Below are 9038 nucleotides of genomic sequence, written 5' to 3'. Positions count from 1 at the left end.
TTTCACTGAGGAATATGCATCCCATTCAACGTAGGATGCCTTGGCATTCTTGACGCGTTGAATGTTAGTCTCATTCAAAGTCCAAAAAGGCTCATGACCTCAAAAGGACTCATAATTATTTGCTATGTGTTTCATTTCTATGTATGTATTGACATCTCGTCTATCTTGTTTTTTTCATTCTTGCATTAGTCACTTCTTATATTTAGTGTTCCCCACTTTAGAGCTCGTTACTCCTAAAACGCTTGTCATGTTAGGACCCTACAATATACTCTTAGGGTCTATGCAAAACGCCCCTTCAATTACCCCCTGACTCATCCATTAGTACGTTAATTCCCCCTAGGTACCTCGCTTTGATAAGGAGCTTCAGTATTATTCACAATATCTTAGTGCAACTTATCTTTTTGGATATCCTCTTCCTAATGCTTCTAATGTTTACATACTATTGTCCTACCACGATTCTCGAACATTAATATCATTATATTGTGTTTTACTTTAGCTTTCACAGCCTCTAAGTTACATAGAGCTCTGAATGAGCACAACTCATTATTTTCAAATAAGTAGAATATTCATTCTAGACTCCCGTTACTCTTTTTTTTTTAATTATAAGTCCTTTCTTCTAAGGTTGACTAAAGTTGAGCATCAGAAATGGCTAGTCAAGCAATGTTTATTGACTTTGTCAATAGCGATGATAAGCATGAGAATTTGGGATTGCGTCAAAATAAAGTTATTTCGAACATCAGAAGGATAGAAAGAAAAATAGAGAGAATTAGGGGGATAATGACTAATCGTTTAGATTCAGTTAAAATGCCACCAGATTTTCCAAAGCCACTATCCAAAGCTAACTTTATTGCTCCCACCTACACTATGTCGTCTCTTATATCAATGACCTCACCCACGCCTGATTATGGGGCACAAGTGTCTTCAAGTCGGTATTTAGTTGCACTTCTGAAAGTACTTAATGGGTTGACAACAATGGGCAAGGAGAAGGAAATGAAGGGACGAATTTCTAAGCATAAGGCGGGGTCATCTCAACAACCTAAGATAAATAAGTCATTCAAAGCTAAAGAAGAATACAAGGATAGAATTGAGTACTTGAACTTTTCATTATATGATGGGTCAGGAAACCCTTATTCTCATTTGGAGGCATACCTTGACGAACTAGCAGTTATAGGACAAAGCGATGGTCTCAAGAAGAAGATCTTCATCAGCTCACTTATTGGTACTGCATTGATGTGTTACGCCGAAAAAGATTCTAGAAAGTGAATCTCTTGAGAAGATTTGGAAATTGACTTTATTAGGCAATTCGACAACAAGCTTAAGAGAAAGCCCATAGTCGAGACTAATTTGGTTGATTCATAGTTCAAATACAAAGGAAAGACGATCAGTAATGGGACATCAAAACCTACAAAGTTTGAAGTAATCATACCCCAACCTCAACTAATATGGTACTAAGCTCCAGAAATTGTGCCATCATCCAGTTACGTCCAAGCCTATTATCCTCAATCCTTCACAAAACCTTTTCTACAAACTATTTGGTACCCACCTCCATTTATTGCTCCAACATTAAACTACCTTCCAATGTCTTACCAAAAACCACCAACAAATAAATAATCCACCAAACATCAACATGAGCTCCAAAAAAATTCACCAAAATAATACACTCCTCTGGGTGAACCCATAGAACAGTTTTATGAACGACTCAAGGAGGCAGGCTACATCACGCTTATTGCTGCCGTACCTTGTGATCCTAAGTCTCGATGCTATCATCCTGACCAAATTTGCACCTATCACTCTGGGATGAGAGGACATCCTACTAAGGCATGCTTTGCTTTGAAGAACATGATCCAAAATTTGATTGACACCAAAATGATAAATGTGATGGACAACTTCTAAAGCTAATTAATTTCTCAAGATTGACTGGAAGTTATTGACATTGGTTAAGAAGATCATATTGATTCTCCGCTCCATACTTCCAAACATTCAAAATTTCTTTAAGGTTTACAATTTGCAGTTTCATTTATGTTTTCCTCCTTATGTAATTTGAACTACGATCGACTTGATTCCTTTGTGGATATGTAGGCGCTCATTTAATGAGTTTGGTCTCACAATAATAAAGCTTTTTTCCCTGCTTTATCATTTTGCTACACGTATTTGGATAAATCAACAATATAATGGAATCAACAAATCTGATGTTCAACAAAAGTCGACCTTATTCATTTCCCTAGCTTACTATCCTCTTTACAATCATAATTACAAATTTGACATCATGTTCTATCACTATCCTATTTTGTGTGTTAGGAGATCAAATATTTACACCTAGAACTCTTATTAAGGCTTAGTCTTCATCCTAGAATGCCTTTGTTTTATATTTTTTATATTTTTGAACTTATATGTGTTGTGTGGTAACTTTCGTTTGGGCTTGTTTAATTTATTTTAAGGTTGTATAGAATTTGAACATTGAACTCGAGTGACAATCTGTAATATAAAAAGTATGCTCAATATCTGAAAAGACTCTAGCCCTCCTTCTTTTCACCTAAGACAAAACATTATGCTTCCTTACTCTCGCCTTACACACACATCCTCTCAATAATTTCCTTCTGCCCATGAGGGAGTTGATTCTGATGCATGTCGTCAAAGCCTTTATGACCTAGAGAAAATGTTGGATGAGAAGCTGCGTTCTAAAAGAATTTACGACTTGAGGTATGAGAAACTGTGTCTACTTTCAAAAGTTAATTTACCTTCGGGATACATAGTTCCAAAGCTCAACGTGTTCGATGGGCATGGGGATCTAGTCACACATCTAACGGACTACTGTGGAAAACTAGTTGGCATAGGACATAATGAGGCTCTTTTGATGAGATTATTTGTTTAAAGCCTATCAAGAATGGCACTCACATGGTTTGCCCAACAAGATTTTGAAAAATGGCATAATTGGAAAGAATTGGCTCAAGATTTTGTAAGGAAATATAAGTTTAACATCAACACTAGACCAACAATGTGAGATTTGCTTAAGGTAAAAAGAATGGATCATGAAGTTTTTGAGGAATATGCAATATGGTGGCGATTAGAAGCTTCTAACATACGTCCTTCTATACCTGAAGAAGAGTTTATCCAAATGTTCCTCAAATCACTAGATGGAATCTACTTTTAGAAAATGTTCTTCCTAACCAGCCACAATTTTGAAAGCCTAATTTCCATTGGAAAGAAATTAAACTATAAAATTCGAGCGGGGAGAATAATTGATGATTCTACAAAGTTGGTCACTTTTCAAACACCAAAGAGTCCATCTGAGGAAGGAGAAGAAGATTCATTACCCTCCATACTTTAGACACAAGGCTATCAGAATAATGAAGGGATTTATGATGTTTTTGGTTCTTATGGGGTACATATTGAACCTTATGACTCACAAGATTCTCAAAACAAGGCTTTTCAGATTCAACCCCACTCTATCCAGCAAGGTTCTCAAAATGAGGCTTTTTTAACATAACCCAACTTTTATTAAGGACCTTATCTGATATATAATAATTTCCATCAATCGGAAGGAGTGACGTCTCAAGCTTTTACTACTTTGACTGAGCCCTTGGCAGACATATTCGATAGATTAAGGGCCCAAGGTATCGTGGAATCGAGGAGAGGATGTATCCCTGCACATCCACCCCCTCATTTCAACCCATCTAAAAACTATGCTTATCACTCGAATATTCAAGGACATGATACTGAGGAATGCTCGGTACTAAGGTACAAGATTAAGAATCTGATAGAACAAAAAAGGATAAAAGTGCAATGAGGCCCAGTGAGCATTGATTCTGTTACTATGGGTGATATCTTTATTCAAGGTAATCCGACAAAAGTATTTTCAAGACTTTCACGAAAGAAGCGTAAAACACACCAAATGAGTTGACGTCCAAACAATCCTTATTCTTTACCATTCTCCTTTGATCTATCTTATGGCCAATGATATTTTCTTGTTTTCTCTATATTTCTTTGTACTCACGAACTATGTTTGACCTGGCTTCCATTTGGATACGTACGCAGCCGCTTTGGGTCCGGTCGTAATCTAATAAAACATTTATCTTCCCTCTTTTTCATACACTTCCAAAATGTTAAGCGGATAGGCCTAACTCTTGAGCATATAAACGCATATTAAAATTGAGGTCACGATATTCAAATATAGGATAACCATTTCTTTTGGACTAATTATTTCTTTGAGTGGTACAGGAATATAAGACTAAAGACAAAACTAGGGCAGAATTATTGAGGTTTCAAGAAAACCTAAAAAATTTCACAAGTAAACGATAAATCCATTAAGAATAACGCACGAAAAGTGCCTCTCATTCTAAACTGAGGCAGAAATTTTGAGAATTTCTCAAAAATTTCACCATGATAAAGTACAAGTCCTAACAGTCCATGAAGCGGAAATGATGAGCAAGGAGTCAAATTGAGCAAGTTATGAATCAACATCATTTTTGGCTGATGATCTTTCTTTGAGCGCAGGCAACAGGTACTAAATGCAACAACGATGCTGTGATATCATTAAAGAGGCCAGGATTACATCCCCAATAAGGAAAATGAGCTAAGTTGTTCTATTTTCTAACTTTATTTTAACATTACATTATTAAACAATCTTGGATTCCTATAGAACCTTATCAAATAATCTTGGGTTCCTGTAGAACCTTATCAAATAATCTTGGGTTCCTGTAGAACCTTATCAAATAATCTTGGGTTTCTGCAGAATCTTATTCAATAATATTGGGTTCCTGTGAAATCTTATCTATAATATTGGGTTTCTGTAGAACCTTATCCACAATTTTGGATTTTTGTAGAACCTTATTCAAAATATTGGGTTCCTGTAGAACCTTGTCCACAACTATAGAACCTTATTCATAATATTGGATTCCTGTAGAACCTTATCCATAATATTGAGTTCCTGTAGAACCTTATCCACAATCTTGGGTTTTTGTATAATCTTATTCATAATATTAGGTTCCTATCGAACCTTTTCCACAATATTGGGTTCCTATAGAACCTTGTCCATAATATTGGGTTCCTATTAAATCTTATCCATAATTTTGGATTTCTGTAGAACCTTATTAAATAATCTTGGCTTTCTATAGAACCTTATCAAATAATATTGGATTTTTGTAGAACCTTAATCACAATATTGGGTTCCTGTAGAACCTTATTCAACAATGTTATTCAATAATATTGGGTTCCTGTAGAACCTTAATCAATAATATTGAGCTCCTGTAGAACCTTATTAAATAATCTTGGGTTCCTATAGAACCTTATCCACAATATTGGGTTTTTGTAGAACCTTAATCACAATCTTATGTTCCTGTAGACCTTATCAAATAATATTGGGTTTTTGTAGAACCTTAATCACAATATTGGGTTTCTGTAGAACCTTATTCAATAATATTGGGTTCCTGTAGAACCTTATACAATAATATTGGGTTTTTGTAGAACCTTATTCAATAATATTAGGTTTTTGTAGAACCTTATACAATAATATTGGATTTCTGTAGAACCTTATTCAATAATCTTAGGTTTCTGTGGAACCTTATTCTATAATCTTGGATGTCTGTGGAACCTTATTCAATAATCTTGGGTTTCTGTAGAACCTTATTCAAAAATCTTGGGTTTCTATGGAACCTTATTCAAAAATCTTGGGTTTCTGTAGAAACTTATTCTATAATCTTGGGTTTCTATAGAACCGTAATCACAATCTTTGGTTTCTGTAGAACCTTATTCAACAATCTTGGGTTCTTGTAGAACATTAGTCGGCAATATTGGGTTTCTGTAGAACCTTTAATCAATAATTCTAGTTCTTAAGACCTTACGTTTTTCATATGCTTATCTTATTCACATTCCACGTCTCAAAATCTCTCTAACCTTATCAATTCATGCTATCAGTATTCAAATCCTACCTTCATTCTTACACCTCTTAGCTCATTATTGTTACAAGTTCAATTTGTCTCAATCACACCAACTCACGATATCATTGTTGATGCCCCTCGTCTTTTATTATTAACATTCTTTAGAAATATTGTTCGTTCCTAAATCTAGAACTACACGCGACCTATTTCTCATAAAAATTAGAGATATGTACGCGAATTAAGAACAAAGTCTCGGCCACACTATTTTTAAACACCTCCCGTTGTTTTCTTCCTAACAAACCGTCATCTCGGTCGAACAAAATTGGCTACTATGTCAACTTTCATTGCTTAACAATTCTTTTATCATTATCAAACAACGAAGGGGAAGTTGTTGACACCCAATTTTGACCTCCCGATATCACTTTTAGGCTGCTGTTTTGTCAAATTTATTTAAATTTAATTATTAAATTTTTTTTACACAATATTCTTGTGTTAAAAACATACTAATGTATCGCAATAATAATTTAGAAAAATGCATAAATTATTTTATAATTTTTACAATTTTTAAAATCAAATATGACATTTTATGTAATTTTATTAATTAAATTATTTTTCATGTAATTGTGCACACTAACATTTTTTGCAAATACATTATCTAATTTTCCATTATTTAATACTATTTGTTTATATTATTATTTTTTATTTATTATTATTTGTTAACATTGTTATTATATATATTATTATTATTTATTATTTGATTACTATTATTATATATTATTATCCCCATTAGAATTTAAATAACAGCCTAAAATTGAAGTCATTTTGCCTGATTTTATTTATCTTATAGCCTAATTCTATCCAAGTTATTACAAATCTAGCCAATTTTAATTCAGCTCATGTCAATTTTAGCCACTAATATTTCAATCGAAGTTCCAAGTGTTAGCCCAATTTTAATCTCAGTCGTTGATCAAAATTTACCCAACGACTGAGATGATTTCAACCTTTTCTTATTTTTTAATAACAACCAAAACCCTAAACATAAAATATTTTCCAAATCAGCCGCCCCCTATCTCTAGATGCTCTCTCTCTCCTCTCTCTCTATATTCTCTTTAAAAACCTTACAACCGTTGCCTCTCCTTTTTTGGTGAGCCCACGCCGGTGACACCTTCCCTGAGTCTGCCACTGCACCAGCCATGGTGCCTTCACCAACAATGGACAGAACCCAACCTCACTGCCTCACCTCTTTCTCCGGCAAAACCACCGCCAGCAGCCCTCAAAACTATTGAAACTCGCCTCCAATAGCAATGACTAGCGACGACCTACCTCTGTCCTTCCAGATCTGCTATCGCCATCAACAACCCTCTCTGCCTCCATGCAACTAGCCTCCTATCGCTGATCGGAGCTACCACTCCAGCGTCGCCCCCGATCTTACCCTTCCCTGCATTGGTAAAACAGCGACGAGCATCCCCCTCTCTAGCCGTGATTCAACCCCCTTCTAGTCCATTCTTCGACCAAACAGCGGCTAGACAGCCATCCCACTGCACCATTGTCACCCCCACCTTCTGCCAGTACCACCAATGACCTCTATTTGGTTTGTTTTCTAAAATATTTCAAGTGGCATGTTTTCTTAGTTAAATAAATTAGTTTTTCAGACATACAATGTGTGACACTCTGTTTGATATGTTTTATTACAAATGCTTTTCTGTGAAAAGAATCGAATCCTTAGATTTTTGGTCCGATAAACTGTGCATGTTTGTTGACTGTTTGTTTTTATCACCTATCAGACAAAATTACAACCTTTCTTACTCTATTTGATTTCAAACGATGTGTTCTGTCAAATATTATAGCTTCAGGGCATCTATTCGATCTCGGATTGTATGACAGCTTAGTATTGAATTATATTTGACATGTTTTGATTGATTTTTCTCTATCCCTTGATTGATGTGATTTTAGTATTGAAATTGATAAATTATTTTTGGCATATTCGGATACCTGGTTGGCTTTAACTTGTGGTGTGTAACATATTTTTGGCAAGATAGGATTCAATTGTGCATAAATAATTTGACAGCTCTATGTTGTCAGTTTTGTCATTTATGGTGAGTAAGTTTTATTATTCTCATCAAATATTCTTATTGATGCATTTTTGGTAAATTACGTTTGATTAATATGTTCTTTCTTTTATTTATTTTTGACTGATTCTATTGCTACGTGTTATCTTTATATTTAAGGAAAGTTTTGTTTATTTGTTACATCAAATATGTTCTTTGTTGATTGATATCTCTCTTCCTTATTATGTTTGGACTGATTTTAAAATTAATTGACTTATATAAGTGTGAAAATTTCTTGATTGATTGATTTTATTTTTTTCGAATTTACTAACAAAAGATATTCTCTTTTCTTTATTTGTCTGACCCATTCACTATACAAACCCGCCTCTCCTTTCATTGAGGGACAAGTTCACACGGCTTAAGTTTCACAATTCATAATCACTACTCTCTTAACTAAAATTATTGGCTACTTTCATACAAAAATAATTAGATACTTTAAAGGTTCTTTGGTTCTCCTGCAAGGCTGCTGAAAAACACTTTGCGTATTTCACTATTACAATTTGCTTGGGTTGTATTACTCTTATTATCTATTTTACTGTTGGTAAGTTCACGAATCGACGCAATTATTTTATTCTCTGTGTATGTGTTGACTACATGATGGTTTTAGGAACATGCCTATAAGAATATTTCGATGTTTGTTCTTGTTTTTATGCTATTATGTATTGTTTCGCAGGCCTAATTCGACACGAGATTTTGAAGAGTCGCCCGGAGATAGGGAGAGGATTGTTGTTTAATTCTCTTCTTTAATCTGGCTATCACTTATGTTGTAATACCCTCTGTAAAATGTTATTATTAATGTAATAATAATTTGGGGACTACTTTGGGGGGCGAGGACTTACGTGAACTATGAATGGCATAGATAGACACAACGTAGGTTTTACGTGTATTACATGCTACGTGGATCATTTAGGCACAAACTTAGGATTTATTAATATGCAAATCATTATCCACGGTTTATTAAATATCCCTAAAAATCGTCATACTAAACTATTTGACATCAAGCATATTAGCATATTGATGGCATGTTAACATATAAATATATTTTTGGTAGCAT

General features: G+C 34.4%; 1 long non-coding RNA gene across 1 annotated transcript; it reads left to right on the top strand.

Annotated features, from left to right (window-relative positions):
- The first annotated feature begins 6938 nt into the window (after positions 1 to 6938).
- On the top strand, positions 6939 to 8815 carry LOC124892757. The gene is made up of 2 exons (XR_007050405.1): positions 6939 to 7467; positions 8658 to 8815. It is a non-coding gene; the product is annotated as an uncharacterized LOC124892757 (long non-coding RNA).
- Positions 8816 to 9038: the final 223 nt, after the last annotated feature.

This window comes from Capsicum annuum, unplaced genomic scaffold, assembly GCF_002878395.1.
Source record: "Capsicum annuum cultivar UCD-10X-F1 unplaced genomic scaffold, UCD10Xv1.1 ctg5038, whole genome shotgun sequence".
In the NCBI taxonomy this organism is placed as follows: Eukaryota; Viridiplantae; Streptophyta; class Magnoliopsida; order Solanales; family Solanaceae; genus Capsicum; species Capsicum annuum.
The sequence above is the reverse complement of the archived record's forward strand: the minus strand, read 5'-3'. Positions and strand labels throughout refer to the sequence as shown.